The following is a 19841-nucleotide window of genomic DNA, read 5'->3' on the forward strand; positions in this document are numbered from 1 at the left end:
ATTTATTATTACTTGGATCTTAGATCATATTTTCAAGTGAAACTTGCAGCAGGCTAAAATATCGATTCCCCTTTTCCATCGCACTTACCCCATACCCACCTTCCTACTGAATGAACGAACTAATGAATTAACGATTTTAATGTTAAAATTGCCGATAATTTATACCCTATAATAATATCAGAGTATATTCTACATGCATTTAGATTTTATAAAATTTATTATTTTCTTTTTCATTGGATAATTATAATTTTCCAATTTACCTATCCATTAACACCTGTAAAGTGTTGAAACCACTTGAATAATAATCAAATCATCCCCTCTACATAATTTTCTCACCCATAATTCGATTTCCTTAAACTTTCCCTTGATATCTCACTCGCCCCCTCCCCCCCTTTCTCTCTCTTTTCTCCTGCTACCCTCCCCCCCCCCACCCCTCTTCAATGGTGTTTAAACGTATGACTTTAGATTTTAAAGGGATTCGGAATGAAATATTTAAATACTAAATTATTACACGATTTATAAACCTTTTGGTCATTTTTCCCCTTTCCCCATTTCCTTTTACTGTTATCGTTACCAGAATGCCTGGGCGTTCATTTTAAACATGTTGATTTTTAATCTATCTGACCAAAAAAAATTATGTGATATAACTATACTGTTATTTTATTGATTATTGATTCCTTATACAATAGGGTACAATTTCATAAGCGAAGCATCTATAAAATCAAGTCTTAAAAATGTAAGTATGTCCTTAAACAGGTATCCTCTATTTTAGCAGTTTTGCAACAAATTTACTTACAATTTAATTTAGACTTATACATTTATATTCTGTTTTTTTTTCAGTTCTGACCCTCTACAAGTGTTAATGTTCGTTTTTTCTACCGTTTAAGAGCTTCGCTTTTATGGATGTTATCATCCTTTTATATTATAAATGTTATTATACAACAATCCCTCCCGCCTTGAAAAAGCCATAAAATCTCCTCTTGTAAAATTTTCAATGTAATAAAAATTGGGCGTTTCCCTGATATCAAATTAAAGGACTGTATTAATAATTTTTTTATCTTGATTGCATGTTTCAAATCATTTTATTATTAAAATCAATCAAACAAGGATGACAACGTCCATAAAAGGAAGCTAAACGTATTCAATAAAGACAGCAATTTCAGTAAAAAAAAAAAATTAAGTTATTATCAGTGATCTACAGGGATAAGACATTATGATGAATTGATGTACATCCCCGATAATGATACACAAAATTACCTCCTCTGAATATCAAAATTTGTGGTTATACACTCAACTATATGAATCAACCAATCAAAATTCACTAAAGCCCCTGAAGTTTTGTATTCAAACGAATAGGAAAACATTGTAATAAAACTTTGGGGACTAGCGTAATAAACATCCTATATTTATCCTATGTTTAATTAACAAATGTTATTTCGTTCAGGGTTATTAACTCATTCAAACATTTTAATGCTTAAAATAATTAACAGAGCTAACCGTTAATGATACACGGACGCTCAAACCTAAATATAGAGAAGCCTTTATTTAAACAATGATAAGAAAGTATGAGAATGAAAAATGGTAGAGAAATTAAGATAGAAAATAAATCAATTTCTGACTAAGTGGTGAATACTAATATTTCATTAGCATATTATCAGCCTATGACAGGGATTTAGCACCCGTAAAGGAACTAAATTGCCTGATAGTGTGCACTAACTAATCATATTTAATATAAATGTAATGGTAAAAGGTGTTTGAATCAATAAAAAAATATTTGTATGAACATATTTTAATTTAATGATGGCAAAATAAATATATTCAGATGACATATCCCTGTACCCCATATTCATATGATATATCCTTGTACCCCATATTCATATGGTACACCCTGGGTACACCTGGACTTATACCTTCAAGGGACACTTGGGAACTTGGTTTTATGCTTGTCAATATTTCTATATATATTACGCTGTTAATTACTCTAGTCCCCAAATTAAAAAAAAAGAGTTTTCTTATTCGCTGGCTTAACAACTTTGGGAACTTTTTTGTATTTTAATTGGTTGCTTAATTAGGTTAAGTGTCCAAATGTTTCAATCACTAATTGTAAATAAGAAGGGGTAATTGTAATCATTGTTGATTTATATGAAACTAGCGGCTACGCCCCTAGAGGACTCTAGGGGCACTTGAGGAGGAGAGAGTCGAATTTGATAATTCAATTTCTTATTTTAGATTTTAAAAGAAAAAGTTTTAAAAAATTTACGTTTGATGTTTATTTTTCGTTGAACTCTCTTTCTAAAGTTGGTAAATTTTTTAAAAATTTAATTTCTCTAGGGAGGGTGGTGGTACCCTCCCCCAAAATAGTTATAAACCTTCCCGGGACATGTGAGAATCTACCCTGTTAAGGAAAACCCAATCGGTTCAGCGGTTAGCGAGATCCTTCGGTACACACAGACAGACACACAGACAGACAGACAGACAGACAGACACACAGACAGACAAACATCCTGTTACTTTAGTATAAGGATAACCGGACATTGTCTTTTATTTTAATCCCTAGATGCAAGATATTTAACAGCAAATAAAAAAATTTCGATAATAAATAAAGTGAAAAGCATTTCATTAAAAAAAGAAATTTCTTGAATTTTTATTAATTCTATGAAGTTTTTTTAAAACTTAATAAAAAATAAAAAAAAGGAAATGTTTAAGATGGTAAATAATAAATAATAAAAATTAGGACTGTCTCTTTTATATGAATAATTTCTTATAGACAGAGAAAGTTGAATAACAAATATATCCATCCATCCACCTCTAATATTTAAATTATTTTTCATTTAAATAATTGTTTGTAAATATTATATTATATCCTTCTATTTTGTCATATCTACAGCCGTTTACTATGCTTCCTTAAAATTGATCATTCTTTAAATAAGATAAAATAGTTAAGTCATTTCCCATATGAATCTTATTAATGATAAGTTCGAAAAATGTCTATTGCCCAAAAATCATTGGAAATGTCTATTGAGAAAGTGCTTAACAATTTTGGATTAGGGACAGTAGCTTTTCTCCTACTTTTGCCCCTGTGGGACCAATTTTCTAACCCTGCAGGGCTATCATTAACATTTACCTAACCTAACCTGAAATAACCTATCAAAAGCGACTGTGAAAATAAAACAAAACCCGTTCCTTCGTTTTCTTTCCATGGTCCAAAATTTTTAATATCGAAGATCTGGTTTAGTAATAAACCTTATATACTGCCTTGTTTTATAAACTCTTTTAATGGCTTAAAGAGGCGTGCACTGTTGTAGGGTTAAGAATGTGTTTTAAACTTATATTAATAACTTTAATCTAAATCTCTTTCAAATCTTGTCTGATATAGACATGATCAAAGGCATGGACATATATTACATAATTAAAACAATTTGAAAAAAGTGAATAAGTAAGCTAAGCTTTTACGGATTTTATCATTCTTTGTTTATCAAAGGAAAAAGCTAGGTTGATGAAGAGATAGATGGGACAATGGCTGTTTATTAAACTAATCCCCAAAGTTTTATAATAACGTATTCTTTGGGAATTTCAGTGAATTTTTAATGGTTGTTTCATTAGCTTAAACGTTTTAACCACTAATTTTAATGTAGATAAGTGGTAATTTAGTGTTTCATCATTAGGGATGTACATCAATGTATCGGCCATATGGGATAATGGAAGTAGAGAATCTGAAAAAATACGCAAAATTACAATTACAAGATTTCAATAAATTTAATTTTCTTGAATGCTAGTCCCCTAATTCTGTATAAGAGTTCGTGAGACGGGAATCAAAGCAGAAATGTTATAATAATCTCTCTCAGCCTTCCAACTACTACTAACTGACATTACCTTACTAAATACTGTGTTGTTATTATATCAACAGACTATGATTTTATCCTTATAATAAAGTAACAGGATGTCTATTTTTCTGTGTGTTTGTGTTTATGTTTGTACCGAAGGATATCGCTAACCACAGAACCGATCAGGTTCTCCTTTACGGGGTAGCTTCTCATAGGACCCGGAAAGGTTTGTAACTATTTTTGGGGAGGGTACCAACACCCTTCAAAGCAAAGACAACTTTCATTAAATGTCGACAAAGAAATAATTTAGCTTGCATGTCGACATAATTGTTCCTTTCAGATCAAACAGGGTAATAAAAGTTCCATTCTACTTTAGGCTATTTTAATTTTAGGTTCATTATAAAATAATTTAGGTTAACAAACCAAGTTATATGTAAATATCACGTTCAGGCACGTACTCAGAGTTTTAACAGGAGGTGTGAGCCCTGGGTGGTAGACTTTCCGAATTTCTTTTCTCAGAGGGATGGAGAACTCTTCGTAAACAAACCTCCAACAGGCACGTTAAAAATTATAACTTATAGTTATCCAATATAAAATCATACAAGTTTCAAAAGAAGTTGAGAAAAGTCTCTTTTGACTTGCTTTTCTGAAGCTTTCTACAAATATAAAAATGTACAATCATAAGATTAAAACCAGTTTTTTTAGCCGGTGCCTTCGGCACCTCGGGGCTAAAAAAACTAGTTTTAATCTCATAATTGTACTCTCTATATCCGCAGAAAGCGGTTTATAATACGATGCGAGAAATAACTATTCTTGGTCGACAGAAGGAATAGATAAACAGCTGTAGAAAGGAGTGGATACATAATCACATGATTAATTTTGTATAATCTTTAAATATTATCAGAAAATGCAATTGAATGAAAAGAAATATATTTTAAAGAGTAAACTTCCTTATAAAGAGAATGATAAAATACTAGACTTTGCATAATTATAGCAAATTAAAAATTGTTTCAGGGTAAGTGAAGTGCGCAGTATTCTCGGCTAGGCATCAATACAAAATATCTGTTTGGATCATGTTGCAAATATAAACAAGTTCCAATATAATCCTCCTCCTTTTCAATCCTATTACATAAAGTAGTAAGCTTTTTTGTCTGAAGCGAAGGATCTCGCTAACTGCTGAACCGATATGGTTCTCCTTTACAGTGAAGCTTCTTATAGGTCCAGGGAGGTTTAACACTTTTTTTGGAGACTTATATTTACCCTCCGAAGAAAAATATTGAAAGGGGGGATTGGGTCGAAGCCACCCCCCCCGCCCCCCTGCATCTCAATTTCTCTCAGAGGCCTCTAGGGTTGTAGTCGCTAGTAATTCAAAAAGAAATAGCGAAACGGCTGGACGAACTTCCTTTGTTTTCACATACCAAAGAAGCCCGCTATAACAACAAACCTCTGTGGCCACCAAGCTAAAGAAAACGAGTGTAAAATTAAGCGTTTGTATTATTGGATCTTGGATATTTCAAGTTGTATTTTAAACATAGACTATCTGATTAGGTGACAGATATTCAGTAGTTCAAGAATGTACGGTACGAAAGTTTAAACCGTGCAGAGACAAATCACTGCTTTAAAACTTTAACTAATATTGGTTTCAAAACTGTCTATGTTCACTTTTCTAAAATCATTTGTATAACTCAAAATATATATTGTACGAAATTGGTTCCTAAATTGAGCCTTACCAGCTTTTTAAATTGGGAATTAAAGTATTCTTCATATTTTTGACTTAATCCCAAAATATCTCTTCTGAAAATCATCAAAAATTTAAAATATTTGGCGTTAAATTATCTTAAAAGAAGATTAATTCAAAGATGATAAGAATTCCAAAATTGCTGTTCTAACCACGAAAATGGAATCATTTTAATAAAAATAATTCATGTAAATAGTTAATAGTAAAATAAACAGATCTATAGTATAGATGTACAATGTAAAGACAACTACCTCTCTTTCTTTTTCAAAGACCTTTTTCGTCTGCTTCTAAATTATTTTCTGCACACCATTGGCTGATTTTCAATGACCCAATAGAAGGGTTGCACAAGGTGGTTGCGATGGATAGATACAGTTATTTAACCCTTTCTCCCTCTAGTGATTTACTCTAATATGAAATATACCAAGCATTACTAAACGTAAAGTTTTGTTTTAAAATTATATTTTAATTTAACTTTATGCCAACTAAGGCTTTTCATACTTTTACTTGAATAGTATACGAATTTGTCTGATATGAACATGTATACATTTTGAAAAAAATATTTACGAAAACCTACACCTACAATATGACATTTCTTGCAAAATAAAAATCATTACTACTACTAAGTATTCGGGGAATCTTCTCCATTAAAATCGCATAATATGTATCCCTAATTCTAACAGACACAGTTTCTTATACCCAAAATATTTTGGTATGTTTCATTTATGGGAAGCTACTGCTTCATAATTCCTAGTCATTCTGTTCACGTCAGTATAAATGGAATATAAATGTTGTAACAATGAACTTGTATAACAAGTAATATTAAGACGGTGGACATTCAATTCCGCTTGATTTCAAAGTTGCATACAGTTCTATATTCTCCATAAGAATTTAATAAGAATAACTTTTCCAGTATCGCTTCAAAACCGATTTATATCCGGTGGATTCGAATCGGTTAATGAAAAAATATGTATAGCATCATATTATATTCAGTTTTCTACAAAAATGATGATGTACAATCATAAGGGTAGCTGGACAAAGTGTCTTAAAATAGTAGCCTTGTGACGTCATAGAAATAAGGGAATATCCATCTCTTTTTTAGTGTTTTTCTCTCCCACTCCTCCTCTTATCTACCTAATTTTTATGACGTCACATGGCTGATTTTTGAGACACTTTGTTCAACTACTCATAAGGTTTAAACCAGTTTTTTGTAATTCTTTTTATCCGCGGAAAGCAGTTTATAGTACAATGCGGATCATAACTATTAATGTTTTCAGTTGAGTAAAAGGAAAAAATTAATCTTTTGATAATATGATATTATACTATTTTTGTTAAATTCTAAGTGTGCTACAATAGCGCATGTGAAGGCACGTCATTTATTAAGACTGCTTAGTTGAGTCTATAGAAAAACTGATAGGTAGAATTTTGCTTAGGTAGAATTGCCTTAAAAATAAGAAAAATTTTAAATACATTATGTTTTTTTAGCTGATGAAAAAACTCATATTTTTCAAACATATCGAAAAACATAAAATTAATTTCATTTCAATTATTTATGTGTTTTTTTACAAATTAGATTGAAAGCAAAAAGGTTAAAAATATTTTTTGTACTTGTATTATTTTGGTGTATTATTATCATATTTTTTTTATTCCGTATTTCGTTATGTTGTAAATTAAAACAGGGAGGGTATGGTACAAGGTAAATTAATTTATCTAAGATAAATAAAATTACATTTTTAGTGTTCCCTAACAATTGCAAGCTTCTAAGGGCAGAATTTCAAACAGGAAGGAGGATAAATTTATCGTCAATTATTATTTCCCTGTATCCTTGGTTGTATTTGCATCATGTCATGCTATTACAAGAGTGCCAAAATTTTGGTCAATCACCCCCAACTTTTCACAGGGAACAAAGGGACATTTCAATGACGGTTAAATAAATCTACATCACATTTTTACCCCAAAGTTTTAAGCTACTAATGCATAATTTCACACTTTAGATGTTAGAATTTGGGGAAAGGATAATTAAACAACTACTTTCCCTTCCAATTCCTGAATCACTTTTAGGTCAATTAAATACTTTGTTTAAAAAAAGACAAATTACTTGACAGGTTTACTTCATAGCTGTTCTCCTTACTCTAAATTGTTTTAACAAGAATGATAAAATACAAAGACAAAACACACATCTCTTTATAAAGAAGCAGCTTATAAAGCCTAATAAAAACTGACGTCATACAATACAAATGACCAATGATACAGGACCAGTAAAAATTTAACCATTGGTCAATTACAACGTAAACTGGCCTATCATTGGTCATTTGTATTGTCTAAGGAATCGCCTTTTCTAAAAACAATTAATGTTCAAACATCCTATATCTAAAGCACGATGAAGATTAATTAGATAAAATGTGTGCGTATCAAATTATGAACACTTTCCTTTTATGACAGGTCTATTCAAAATATAATTTAGAGATTTGGAGCCCAAACATATTTTTATCTTTGCTGCTAGAACACAGTAATAGTGTCTGACTGATTATGACGTAACAAAAATAATTAGCCAATGAGAGGCCACTATAAATTTCACCATTGGTCAATAACGGCCTCTCATTGGCTAATTTTTTTTTGTTACGTCATAATCAGTCAGACACTATTACTGTGTTCATCATTGGGTCGTTAGGATGCTCATAGATAATACAAAAAAGAGACGATTTGCCTTAGAGAAACACTATCCCTCTTATTTATAAAATATAAAATATATGTAGTTTTTTTTATGTTTTACTTTACGTTAGGTTAGGTCAAGTTGGTTAAAAAGTGGCTCCGAAGAAGTTTGGCATACATAATAACTAACAGCCGACTAGTTTATAAGCTAGTATGATTTAAGAGGTGTAAAATAATTTAACCTTTAGTGTCTTCTCCCTCACGGAATGAGCCCAATAATTAAAAAGCACCACATCTCTGCAGTTTTTATCCATTTTTGACTGTGAATGCCGTGTAAGGTTTAACCCACGTCATCTCTTTTGATAATCAAAAGTTAAATAGATTATTATTCTTTACATCGTAATTTAAAATATTTTTATTGATTTTCTACATTTTACATCATTATCTGTTTTTTTTTAATTTCTATTTTTTGTCTTGAATATAGCTAGTAAGTTCTGTATTAATTATGAACTATTTTGTTCATGTAATCCTCTAAAAAGGTAAATATTTGACATGTATTTGTTTAATTATATTTTATGATAAAAATATTATATATATATTTTATTTTATTTAAACCTTTCATACAAATTTGTTTTTATCTAAGATACAATATTTGAAATTAAATATTTTACAGTGCACCATTATTTCCACATTAATATCAACATTGCCATTAATATTATCGCCAAAATCAGAAAATATATGGGATTTTTTCATATAATTGGCTTTAGGATAAAAAAACAACATAATGCACATGTCAAATAAAACTGATTCAAAATTAAACTTTTCTTCATTTACTCACAAGTTACATTTTTAATCTAAAACTCTCAAACCAATAATAGCACAAAAATAGTATTTATATTTCCAAAAACTAGAGCTTATGGCGGTTCTACGATGTAGCATTCACCTACTATTAACACAAGTCGCAAAATTTAAACTTTTTAAAAGCCCGATTTTTTTACTTTTTAGAACATCCTTTACATTGATTTAGTGCTGAATTTATGGTGATGTGATGGCACACCATATTTGACACTGTGACGTAATTCTTTAGAAGGATATGTCAAATATTATATTTTCTCTCTCTATCTATAACAAAACATTATCTGCTCGGACTTTAGCGCAGCTACTCAAAATGCCCATAAATTAATTTACAATCCCAATAAAATACCCATTATGTAGATTAAAATTGTTGGTGAAAACGTTTTGACACTAAGATTCAATAAAAGTCCACAAAGGTTTTAAGATAACACTTAGATGATTATCATTAAATATTCTTTTCCTCTTAAATGTTGGTTAACGTTTGCTGTAAATTATAGTTTACTGTTTTTCTTCATTAATATAATATTATAGTTAGCTTGGTACAATTTACGGTCAAACTTGCCCTTGTCTCTTTAGAAAATTTTGTGCGCTTGATTCTTAGAAATTTATCAGAATTTTAAAAGAAGACAATGTAATTTTGATAATCTAAAATATACTATTTTATTTGCAAAATATCTGTGATATGATGATATACATGGTTTTTCAGTCTGGCTGAGAACGGGTTCTCTTCTAGCGGATATCAATCGGTTTCAATGCCATACTGACAAAATCCTTGCTTAAATGACAAGAAGAGTAATGTAGGTAACAGATTCTTTAAATTTAAACATTTGACGTTTGAATGAGCTTTTTTATTAAACATTTATTGATTGTCATAAAAAACAAGACAAAACAATATTCTGTAAGGCAAAAAATGAAGGTTGTGACTTTGAAACTGTTATATTTATGTGTGTGTGTGTGCGTGTGTGTGCGTGTATGTGTGTGTGTGTGTGCGCTGTTGTTTTGTTTCATAAAGATGCAACAACTCGGCTTACCCAACATCTTTCCAACAGCACGACAACAGAGTTTCTTAGAAAGTTATACTTTTACAATTACCAGATAAACTATTCATGTACTTAAAAAATTAACACCCTTCTTTCGACAAACTCTGATAACAAATAACAACGAAGTGATCTAATATAAGCCATCCACATTTTTGCAATACAATATTGCAATCATGGATTTGGATCATGGAAAGAAAATGCAGTTGTGGGTTTCGTCGTATTTTCACAGTAGCTTTTGATAGGTTATTTTAGGTTAGGTAAATGTTAATGATTGCCTCGCAGGGTTAGAGAGAGGTGAAAAGATACTCTGAAAATACGACGAAACCACATACTTCGTTTTCTTTCCATGATCCTATTTTTTTTACAAAAGCAAATGATCTTCCTCTGAAGTCAAGAGGGGGGGGGGGGAGAATAGTAAATAAATTTACCCTCCCTAATCAATTACCTTGGATGACATATGGATTTTGATTTATATCGAATTTGAAGGCACTCTAATTATAAAATCTATTACCCTCAGATTCTAGATTTGCCCTTTCTCCTTTCTCTTTTCAGAAATGGCCATAATCTGAGTGCCCAACCCATCTGGCAGTTACAAAAACCATCAGAAATACGTTCAAACAAAATTGCTATATTAAAAAAAACAAGCTTATAAAAAATTAAAAGCAAAAAAATCATAATTAAACAACTATCAAATATAAAAATATATTCCTTGAATTGAACAACTCTGTTCCAATTTTGAATTTGGTCTTTGAAATAAGCTAATAGCGTCTGAAATATTAACACAGATAAGTCCATAAACAAGAAAAGAAAGCAAGTTAGTTGTCTGTATTATACATCTATACTTATACATTAATTGTACAGCTAAAATCTATATCAAAGTTGCAATGATTTATGTGGTAAAAAGGGAGCACCTTAAAAAAGACAAAATTGATTCTCCACCTGAGGGTTTTTCTCTCTTTTCGTGTGTGTGTGTGTGTTGTGTATGCAACAAGGCACAGCATTGCATTATCTTACTGGGTGTACATATGACCAATAGTTAGGTCAAAATACATTATATTGTTCTAAAGATTAATTTATAAAGGGTTTAGATATGTACTGAATCGAAGCTTTTTATAGTGTCTATAAAAAAAGGGGGTAAATTTAAACACTTTTGGCTGAAGTAACCCGAATTTTGGCTGAGTTTATATAAGAATAATGGACTATTCTAATATGACGTCATCTGGAATTTTTCGGCCAAAAGTTTTTTTTAATTTATCCCCTTCTTTATAGGCACTATAAAGAGTTTCCACTGAATTCGATGGCTTGCTTGAACTTTTATAGTTTTAGTTGTATTCTTGAAAGCAGAAAAAAGTATTTAAGAAAGGGTTTGATTATAATGTTTTTTTTTCTTTCTATTATCAAAGTTAAAAACAAAATAAATCTTAACAAATTCTTTTTATTATACTTTTAATCTGTGTGAAATTAAAAATGTTTTTTTTTATGTGTAAAGATTATAATAAACTTGTGCCCCACTCTATCTGAATTCTCCATACCGTTATGACCAATATATTATATACATGTGTCCCCCTGTACCCATTCTCTTTATATGTATAACGCGCTACACGCCTTTTTCATATTTCCCCTGTTTCAAGCGCAAGGTTATCACACAAACTTACCAAACAAAATTTGATATAAAAAGAAAACGTTTATAAATTATATTTTGAGCACTTAAAAATCATAATAGGAAATATCAGTATTTTTGGCCGAACATGGTCGTTGGCGGTTGATTACAACAGAAAAAAGCAGCCGCAGAACAGCTAGATTTTTCTAAAAAATCTGCTGCGAATCAGTAATAGAACAAATAGATACTCAACAAGATAACAAACATTTTACTTTAAGTAATAAACATTTTACATTATGCAGGGATCTAAAGGGATAAGACAATGGTCTATAAATTGATATACATCCCCAATAATGCTAAACAAGTGGTTGAAACTTGTAGACACTCAACTATATGGACCAGCCAATCAAATTAACTAGTGTAACAAACAGCCTAATGTCCCCTTCCTCCCTGGTTTTTATAAATAGAATCTTCGCGACATTGCACGGGCTCCAAAAGTTGAGTCTCTACAGCTTCTCTAGCCGAATGTCCAATAAATCAAGGTCGTGGAAAGGCATAATCATTATCTAAAGCTATGCTTTTATACTATTAGGTTTGTACGTCAGTGATGACGGTTAAGTTATTACAATTTTGTATTTAATGAATAATCTATTAGATATCAAACTTTGCGTTTTATATTATAGTGTTTTTTTAGAATAAGATATTCAGCTTAGCAATTATATAATAAATGTGTATTGTTATTGGTTAATTTATCTAAGGTTTAAACTCCAAGCAAAGCTTCTCCAAAATTGCAGACCGTTCACAATAAATTTTACTTCAATAAGAGCATAATGTGTCTTAAAATATTTATAATCTTCAATTTATGGGTGTTGTCATCCTTGTTTACAAGAAATATCATCAAGGTTGGGCTATAATCATATCAAAAGATTATTCTGTCTTATCCCTTAAATATTCAGGGAGTGGACAATGGACTATCAAGGATCTTTCAGCCAAGTAAAACAAGTTAATTTCTAATCATGAATTTAGAAGTAAATCGCGTCAATAAAATAGGATATTACTAACTTTTTTCTTATAATTATTGCGAGTGAATCCATTTTATATTTTCAAAACATAAATATTAATATTTCATTTAATATGAAAAGTTATTAAATTAAATACAAAAGAATAGCCACTTACAAAAATCTAAGAAAAACATTCATAAAAAGTTAAAGAAAAAATGAATGTGACCTTTAACCTAATAATGTATTACTTTCTAACAAAATAATGAATAATGAAAAATGTGTTTTAAAATACATTTTTTGGATTACTTATTTGTTTAGATAACTGTCCGAGAACAGATAAAAATCTACCAAATCTACGTGTTTAGATCTTGAGACGATTTGGTAAAAACAATGCTTAAAACAAATTACCAAAAACTGAAAAGGTATTTATTGTCAACCAAATATGTCAACATTTAACGGTTGGGCGGTTGAAAACGTTGCTTTTCGCTTAAGAAGATAATTCTTTTATGTGGTATTCTTTTCCTTTATAACTTTTGATCATCGATTATGTGTAAATCAAAATGTTTTAATCAATAATTTCCAAACAGACAAACGGATAATTGCCGTATGATAAATATCAGTTATACACTAGAAATCTTAACTCTTTAATAGAACTTCGGGGAAACAAGAAGAAGCTAATTAAACATTTATCCATATAATAAAGTAACAGGATGTTTGTTTGTTTTTTACCGAAGGATCTCGCTAACCGCGGAACCGATTTGGGCCAATTTCCGGATATAGTCCCTTTCGTGGCAACGCACCTTAAGGGGCGATTCGTTGTATTTTTTAAATTGCTTTTAATAGGTTATTTTAGGTTAGGTTAGGTTATTATTGGTAAGGTGATTTCCCCGCAGGGTTAGGCAATTGGCCCCGCAAGGTTAGAGTCCCCCGCGAGGGGCTAGAAATAGGAGATAGGCTACTGTGAAAATGTGAATAATCGCTCCTTAAGGGGCGTTGCCACGAAAGGGACTATACCCCAATTTCCTAACACTTCGGGACAATCATTAACATTAACCAAACCTAACCTAAAATAACCTATCAAAAGCTACTGTGAAAGTACGACGAAACCCGTTACTTTCTTTCCATGAACCGTAGATTCTGTATTAAGGTAGTATAATTGTGTCCAACCTCCCAACTATTTAAAATATCTTGACATGTCTTGTCTAAAACCTAAAAAAAACCTACTTCAAACTATTCCAGTTAAGTCAAACTTCATGGAACTGTCACAGATATTTTGTAATTTTAATCAGTTAAGCATTCTGCATTATAACCATCGTTAATGGCAGATTAGTGTCTAAAAAGATAGCTGAAAACCACCCATAGTCATACATCTAAAAAACAAAATAGCCTAAAACCATCACAGGACCTGTGTGAAGCTTTGCTAAAATAGAGAAACAATTCGGTTTAGTAATCATTTAGATCTTAAACTTCAGACATTGGTATCATTGTTTTTATTCCACATTTAGATTAAAAGATGACAAACACTAAATGCGAGTTTTGGCTTTTAATTATTATTTTATGCACTTTAAATCAGTATTATTCAAGTTACCTATTAAAGTTTTTTTTCTCTAAATTTTATACCTGAATCAAAATTATTAAAACAAATAAAATAAAATAAATCTCTCAAATTTGTAATTGGAGTATCTTTTTACATAAACAAAATAAAAATTATTTCCTAGCTAATTTAAAACTAAAAATATTTTTAGAAAACTTTTTATTAAAACTTCTTTAAAACAGATAGACTTTTAAATTATTTGGTAAATTTTATTTATTTTTCAAGTATTAATTCTTACATTACATACTTTTATGTAATATTTAACTAAAATATAGCTTACGCTTCTGCTTTTTATGAAGTTTTCAAATATAATTCATAAATGACCTTTGAACTACTGAGAAGACAAGGTCAGGCAACTTACTTACCGACAATCAATGAGTGCAAAGTAGCTTAGAAATAAAAACAAGTTAAACTTATCTTCCTAAATTTAAAAGGGTGACTCATAAATTTGGGAAACCATGTCGAAATTAACAGAATATTATCATACATAAATATTTACTAAAATATGATTTTTTTGCGTTTGACACGTCAAAAAAGTTGGTTTTGATTTGGATATTATGACATTTTCACCGACACTATGATGCAAAATTATGTAATTTTTTGGCACGCAATAAGTTTGGAGGAGGGAGATGATACTGACAGATATAATCTACGCCCAATTTTTCCCTTCGACGGTTTCTATAATCAAGTTTCAAACATAAATTTTATGAATATAAATTTCATTGTGCTATCCCAACTTCCCTGCAATGTTTTACTTAATCATCACGAAATCACAGATAGTTATGTATGAAGAAAGAGACAAATAAAATAATACAATGACATATAATATACAATGTCGAAGCTAATCTATAACTAAAACTCAGGGATCTAAAGGGATAAGACAATAGCTGATAAACTGACATATCCAATGATGATACACAAAATTACCCCTTCTGTAGTTTGGACCCACAACTTAATAAACCAACAAATCAAAACAGAGTCCCAAAAGTTGTTAAGACCATTGTAATAAACAGCCCAATGTCCCCTCCTACCCTGCGAAAACTACAACATTGTGATATTAGCTTATATAATTTTCATATTTTTTCTCCTTTTTTATGATGAATAGATAAAATGTCTCCCCAAAAGACGTAACGGTCATACTCATAACGCAAACAAAACTCTACAACTTGCTTACATAGACACACACACACTCACACACATACAGACAATATACGCATACGCAACAGACTTACGATGCGACGCAAATATGTGCGTACATACATAAATAAAATCATACCTCATACATATATAAGTTGATTTATATAAATGTAAAGCCTGTTTATATGGTTGTTGAAGTAGTGAAGATACTCTTTTACTTAATTTGTCTTAACAACTCTAGAGAATTTTCGATTTTAAGGAAAATTTGATATCGATTATTATTTGCTATTTAAGTGTTGAGATATGTGAATTGCTCGCCTTCTATTTAAGATAGTTTTAAAGTTAACCTTATATATCCAATTCTTGTTGATTCATACTAATAAGCTTTGCTACCTATGGATGTAGCAATGTTGTTTATATAATTGTAAATATTCCTCTAGCGTAGATGCCTAATCAATGAGGATAATAAATAGCTTAAACATCCTTAACATAAAGTAGTAAGGTTTTTTTTGTCTGTAACTTAAGATTTCGATAACTACTGCAACGTATAAGACTTTCGAAACGTTTCTGGTAGGCTTCACACGTTTTTTTAGATTTAAGCCGTAGAGTGGTTTTGGGTATTTTACCCATTTTCTGCCCCTACGGAAAAAGCCCCAAGATGCTTAGTTTTCCTTTAGATGAACCATCCCATGTCTCTAGTTCTTTATACCATGGCCACTGCCAGATCAAATCAGACACTCTATTTTTCAGGAATATAAAAGGGTTAAGACAATACCCGACAATGATACACAAAACTAACCCTTCTGTAGTTTAAAATTAGTGGTTCAAAGATTTGAACACTAAACTGAATTAATCAACAAAGTCCCAAAAGTTGTTAAGCCAACGAATAAAAAAAGTTATTATGAATCTTTGGGGACTAGTATAAAAACAGCCAATTACCCCCCCCCCCTCTCTATCTCTTCTATTTATACAAAAAAGCCACATCAACTATTACATTTTCAATTGAGATCTAATCTTGCTCAAATCAACCAGTACGTAATTAGTTGACCCTGCATCTAACCTAAAATTTATGAATGAACTATTTAATTGAATAAGATTTTAAGGAATTTTTTATTGACATAAAAACTATTATCTAAAAATGAATTTTATTAGAGAATAGTTGTACTGGCATACAATAGTTCATACGTTCAAATTTTACGTCAACATTTCATATTTTTATAGATTTTTTCAATAAATTTAAATTATTAGAAAATTGATAAAATAAATTTTTTTAACACATAGCTTAACGTTTGTTAGATAAGTATATCATATCAATAACATTTACAAACATCTTTATAATATGTGTTAAATACTGAAATAGTAATCTAACTTTTAGAAGTTCTTGTCGATTTCCTGTCCACTTTTTTGTGGGTGGGATAAAGAGTAAAATTACTTCCCACCCATCAAAACATTTTGATCAAGAATAACTTTAATTTTTCTTATACCTTTTAATGAAATCTAGACATCTAACTCAAATATTTTATCCATCTATTGATATAAAGAATTTTTATGTATTTGATTCCATCTGAGATTTATGTCACTATTTATCATTCTATGTAAGCGCATAATCATTTTAATATGCACGACAAAACTATATTCAGCTTTTTAGGTAGAAATATGATTTCAATTTGTATATTAATTGTGTTCTTGCCTTTAATAAGAATAGCGGCTACGTCCCTAGCATCTAAGGGCTCTTTATTGAATATTGGAAGGGATATTGAAGGGCAAATAAAATGGCCTAAAACCATCTTAGGATCTAAGAGAAGCCTCACTGTAAAGTAGAAACATATCGGTTCAGCAGCTTCAGACCAAAATAATATATAATAGGGTTTCAATTCTTCTTTTGAATTAAAGTAAAAATACATTAAAAAAATATAGTTAATTTTAATTGAAATGTTTTATATTAAAAATGGAGATATACCCAATTTAATTTATTTCTTTTCGTAGAATTTTTTTCATAAATGTTCAGGAAAAAGGTCATGAAAAATAAATAAAGAAATTAGAAAGGAACAACAATTAACCATTTTATCATTGTTGATACTTAGCAGGCAAAAAAAGCTATACTAAAGTAACAGGATTTGTGTCTGTGTGTTTGTTTGTACCGAAGGATCTCGCTAACCGCTGAACTGATCGGGTTCTCCTTAACAGGGTAGCTTCTCATAGATCCCGGAAAGGTTTATAACTATTTTCTTGGGGGGTGGGACACCCCAAACCCCTCAAAAAATGAAAAATATCCCCTCCCCCCCAAAAAAAATAATTTTTTAAAACTAAAATTACTTTTTCTTTTAAAATCTAACATAAGAAATTGGGTTATCACGACTCCCCCCTCCACAAGTGCCCCTAGAGGCCCCTAGGGGGCGTAGCCGCTAGTTAATGGTAATTTAGTCCACTAGAACCGCAGCATTAGAACATAATATATAATTCAATGGGATAAAGAGAAAAATAGAAAAAAAGGAGAGACTGAGTGACCCAAGTCTTATTCATAGAGTGGCTTCGGTTCTAAAAGAACGTGTCCTAACTTAAGTGATTTTTTTAAAATAGCTTTTCGGTGTTTTTAGTAGATGTAAAATGATACATAGAATTTAAATATGCAATAAGTTTTTTTGGAGACCTCTTATTTTAAAGTAATTAATTTTTTTTATTAAGTTAATTCTAAGGTACAAAACCAAACAAAAAAAGAAGAAAATTGCCATTACGAACAAAAATAGTAAAATCTTTAATTTGACATCTTACTTTTTAAATTCTGTTGAGTAATTATTGAAAAAATCTATTTTGTTGAAGCCCGGTGAATCAAAACTTTGAACTTTGTTTGCTCGTCGCGAATGGGTTAAAACAAAATCACAAAAGTTAGGACACGTTCTTTAGAAAAAAGAATAAAAAGCTAAGATAAAAAAAATAAAAACCAAAGCATCCTTTTAGAATCAAGCTAACCGAAATAAAAAGAGATTTATCTCAAATAAAGGACGGGTATATAATATATTACATTTATTTGCAATGAACCGGGGATAAGGCAATGGAAGGAAAAGTAATCTTTAACCTATTATTCTTATATGTGCTGTAATTTAGCTTAATTAGCTTAACAGTACAACGAAATTAATGTATATAAATTTAAGTGCCATTTTACATATCCCCCCCTCCCCCCTGGTTTTATGGGATTATACACATCGAGATGTATAATATTGTTTTTAAGCCTATCTTGAAATTTATTTAATCTGTAGCTAGTATATTCAGGCTTATCAGTTGAATTTGCCGACATCTATGTAATGGATTGAGTCTGCAGTCACTATTTTAGGCGCTCAACATACACCTGTTTATTTTTAGATGCCTAAACTGTCATGTTTTATGCTATTTTCAGCTATATGTAAGTGTAATATTATCTATGGTTGAATGAAACTTACCATAAAATAAAAAAATCACAAAATTGCAAATAGTTAAATATTGGCACAAACAGCAAACAAGTCCAGGTGTGCGCGAGCACAGCAAAACACAATAAACGCGCGCGCACACGCACACACTTGTACGTTCACTATATATGTGTATGTACACACAGGCACTATGCTCTGTCCCAGGTCTAACAACCTTTACGATATTCTCACTACTGACGTTTACATCGCTGCATGCAAATCTGAGCACTCCCCACCCCATCCCCCACACCACTAAATTCCATCCCCATCGCTCATAAATCCGACCTTCTCATTTTTAAGCCAAAGTACGGAGCATTAAACGTTATATTGGGGATAGTGCTCAATGCTCATACAATTCAGCTTCAAACAACTTAAGTTTTATAATAATTAAAGATGTGTTGTTATAAGAGTAAATTAAAGCATTAAAAAAATAATCTTTAGGCAAATTCTTATTGCTGAACACAGCTAAGCTATTATGAAATTGAAAAGGATTAATAGAATCATTACATATATATTTTTGTTGTTTGAAAATTCTTTTATTATCGGATACATAAGACAATTTTTAATATAAGCTAATCCTAATATAAAAGAATACTTAAAAATGTAAACCATAAGATCTTCCTTACTGTAGCTTTAGTAGACCAATTTGTTAGAAGGTGCAAATTGGCAATGGTTAGAGGCAATTTTTTGTCGGATTATATCCTATATTATAAAGTAGAAATGCTTTTTTGTCTGGTGGTTATGATTTCGAAAACTACTTACTGTTCTTGGGATGGTTTTAAGTCATTTAAGATTTAGGTCTTGTAGTACAGAACCACTGGATGCCAAGAGTGCCACCACTATTATACAGAACCACTAGATGCCAAGAGTGCCACTACTAGTATTACATATTATATTTTCACACAACGTTGGAACACCTTTATTTTTGGGGGTATGCATCTCTGCAATGAAATTAGGGGG

At 30.7% G+C, this 19841-nt stretch overlaps 1 protein-coding gene across 1 annotated transcript in view; it reads right to left on the reverse strand.

Annotated features, from left to right (window-relative positions):
- The window catches only part of LOC145312491 (uncharacterized), a 79935-nt gene extending 60858 nt beyond the window's left edge, over window positions 1–19077 (reverse strand). Inside the window, exon 1 of the mRNA XM_080151750.1 lies at window positions 18876–19077. The gene's annotated coding sequence lies outside the window, so the exon portion shown is untranslated. The remainder of the gene's footprint in view (window positions 1–18875) is intronic.
- Window positions 19078–19841: the final 764 nt, after the last annotated feature.

Source organism: Acartia tonsa, chromosome 2, assembly GCF_053477335.1.
Source record: "Acartia tonsa isolate MP-2025a chromosome 2, ASM5347733v1, whole genome shotgun sequence".
NCBI lineage: Eukaryota > Metazoa > Arthropoda > Copepoda > Calanoida > Acartiidae > Acartia > Acartia tonsa.